Source organism: Geospiza fortis, unplaced genomic scaffold, assembly GCF_000277835.1.
Source record: "Geospiza fortis unplaced genomic scaffold, GeoFor_1.0 scaffold41, whole genome shotgun sequence".
In the NCBI taxonomy this organism is placed as follows: Eukaryota; Metazoa; Chordata; class Aves; order Passeriformes; family Thraupidae; genus Geospiza; species Geospiza fortis.
In genome coordinates this window covers 5,159,297-5,162,172 of record NW_005054299.1, presented here as the reverse complement: position 1 = coordinate 5,162,172, position 2,876 = coordinate 5,159,297, and the positions used below count along the sequence as shown (strand labels likewise).

The 2,876-nt window shown below is 37.8% G+C and overlaps 1 protein-coding gene across 2 annotated transcripts in view; it reads left to right on the top strand.

Annotated features, from left to right (window-relative positions):
• The first annotated feature begins 220 nt into the window (after window positions 1-220).
• The window catches only part of TRERF1 (transcriptional regulating factor 1), a 29,505-nt gene continuing 26,849 nt past the window's right edge, over window positions 221-2,876 (top strand). For both annotated transcript variants that reach the window (XM_005416181.2, XM_031060948.1), the window contains exon 1: window positions 221-318. The gene's annotated coding sequence lies outside the window, so the exon portion shown is untranslated. The remainder of the gene's footprint in view (window positions 319-2,876) is intronic.

The following is a 2,876-nucleotide window of genomic DNA, read 5'->3' as shown; positions in this document are numbered from 1 at the left end:
TCATTCTTTAAAGGAGTTGGAGTGCTGATAGTTGCCCTCTGCCATAGTGACTTAAAAGATAGAGTAACCTGGAGATACTGCATTGAATAGAAGTTAGTTTTTTGTTGTGTTACAGTAGGAAACTCATTGTCTCAAATCTGCTCATGCTTTGGGGCAAGCTGGTGCTGGGAGATAGTCACGTGTGGGAAAAATGTAATTTCCACTCTTTTGTTTTGTGTAGATACGTCACTTTGAGATCACAGAATGAAAGCAGCATGAAATGTTATGGCAAAGACAGCACAAGAAGATACAAGAATCTCACAAATCCTCAAAAATCAGGTAATGTCAGAGCATCCTATGTCCAGTTTTTCAAAGGCTGTCTTCTTTAATAAGGTTCAGTGCTTTTTGACAGTTTTTCAAAATTTGGGCTTCTAAGTCCCTGTGAGTTTATTGATGGACTTCTCAAACCTGGTTTGTTGTGTGTTGGCTGTGTATCTAGTAGAATATTATTTTGTGTTCCAGAGTATGTATGACACAAGAGATATACACACATATCTTAAAGGACTGCTTTGGCTGTATTGTCTCATACAAGCAAAAGGACATTAACTTAAGAAAAAATAAGAAGCAGCAACCATGGTGATCAGGTTTTTTTAGCCATTGGATTTGACTTGGCTCCATTGTTAGGCATCAACATGGCCTTTTTTAGTGGGATGGACTTTTCAGAGGGTCCTGCAGATACATTTCTCAAAACTCTCTTATTTGGGGGAGACACTGGGCTCAAACTAGCTGTTCCCTCCCCACTGAAAGCTTAGCCATATGCTATTTTCCCCATACTACTACTTGTGCTTGATATTTTTGATTGTTTATCTCTCTCAGGATGTTTCCTCCTTGCCTGTTTTTGCAAATTCTAACATATGTTCTTTGCCTGTTTCGAAGCATTTCCACTTAGAGAAAAAGGCAATCGCATTGCCCTGCACTCTGCAGAGAGTAAACACTACAGGGGTCAGGAAGAAACTGCTTAAGTGCATTGCAAGTGTGCTCACCTTAAACTAAACTTGCAAGTTTATCATGGCTGTGGTCACAGCAATAGCTGATGGATTAATGTTTGAAAATTTCCCCCTCTCCCCGAAATCAACAGCAGTGACCAGAGGTTGTGATGTAGCCACATACAGTAACTGAACGAGGACTGACCTCTCTGTCCTAAGTTCATTTCATGTTTGCAGAACCAGGATCTTTCTGGGGAATAACAAGTGGGTCAGTTCAGTACTAGAAGTAAACTAAAATATGAACCCAAAGACAATTTTGATGATAGGACATGTTTATTTTCCAGGAAGCATTTGAGATTATTGCCTTTGATGTAGGACTCGACAGAAGGGAATTTGTCTCAGCTAAAGCAGTCAGGAAACCTAGGTTGGCTGAAGAGATTTCAAATCAAGTATCACTTGATCTAATATGCAGTAAGGTATTAGCAAATATTAAAAAAATAAAACTACTGTGTTTTTCACAATAGCACCTTTAGTTAGTGCTGTCTTTGGTATGCTTTTTAGTTGCTTAGTCATGGAATATGCAATTCAAGTGTCCTTCTGGCCTTAAGTCAAGGTTTGCATTTTGTTTTTATTTCTCATCTGTATTGTGAGGAAATCACATCATTTTATGCTTGCCATTTTTATGAAGTAATGTGATACCTGCTTCTGTTGCAGTTCTCCAAACCCTTCAGAGTACCTTGAAACAATTCACCGACAGCAAAGATAATCTGATTTGTTGAAGCAACCTTCTTTGTTTCTTTGGAACTCATGAAATTGTATCTTCCTTAAACTAAATTCAGTTAATGGCTTTATTTAGAAATCAGCCTTCTCTTTTTGAATAACCACAATAATTCTGCTAGTTTGGGGGAAAAAACATTTTCATTAAATTACTACTGCCTTAGAATCCATTTTTTTACATAGATCAAAACAAGAGGAAGATGTTTCTGTTTGTCTTCCCCCTTTCTTCTCCTCCTTTTCTAGAGACTTTCCTGAGATGATCAACTGTTTTTCCTGTTGGGTTTGGTGTTTGGTTTTTTGGGGTTTTTTCCTTGGTTTTTCTTTGCTGCCTTTTTTTAAACTTCACTGAAGTAGAGAAATTGCTCGGTTCTCTCCCAGTGCCATCGTTGTTCTCCCCTCCCCCAAGTCCAATGTGTTTTTTATTAAACTGAATTAGGACATTCTAGTCTCTCTTAAGAGTGGAAATGGGAACAGCTTAAATGAGCAGCCACATGAGACTCAGCAGCCTTTCCAACTGCACTGCAGAAGCTTAGCTGCAAAGAGAATGATAATTTTTGAAGGATTTGTGCAACTGTTGAAGAACTACCAGCATTAATATTAAAAAGCAGCTTATCCATTTTTCCTTTTCCATTTTAAGAGTATATAGCTTTCTTACTATGCTTGCTATAAAAATCAGTCTACTAAATATTTTGCTTCCTTTCAATCCTCTTCCCTTTTGTAATTCCTCTATTTGCATACTTTTTCATATACTGAAGTGGGTTCTTTGTTGTTGGTTTTGCCTAAGTATGTCAACCTCTGGGGTTGAATGCAGATACAGGCGTGGGTTTGAGATCTCTGCCATTCAAAACCAGCCAAAACTGAATTGCAGCAGAAACCATAGGAGCAATTGTATCCAGGATTGGGATGAAAAGGTTTTCATCCCTAAAAACATTTGTCCTTGAGGTAGAAAATTTTTGGTCCTTGAAATCCATATTGCTACTTCAGTGTTTATTCTAACCAAAACAGCCATGAGCCTGATTATCTTCTGACTCTTATTTTCAGTCTCTGCCTCGCTTTATTGCTATATCAGATGTCTTCAGGATTTCTGTAGATACTTATAAAAGAAAAAAGAAAAGTAGGTCTTTGAGTTATCAT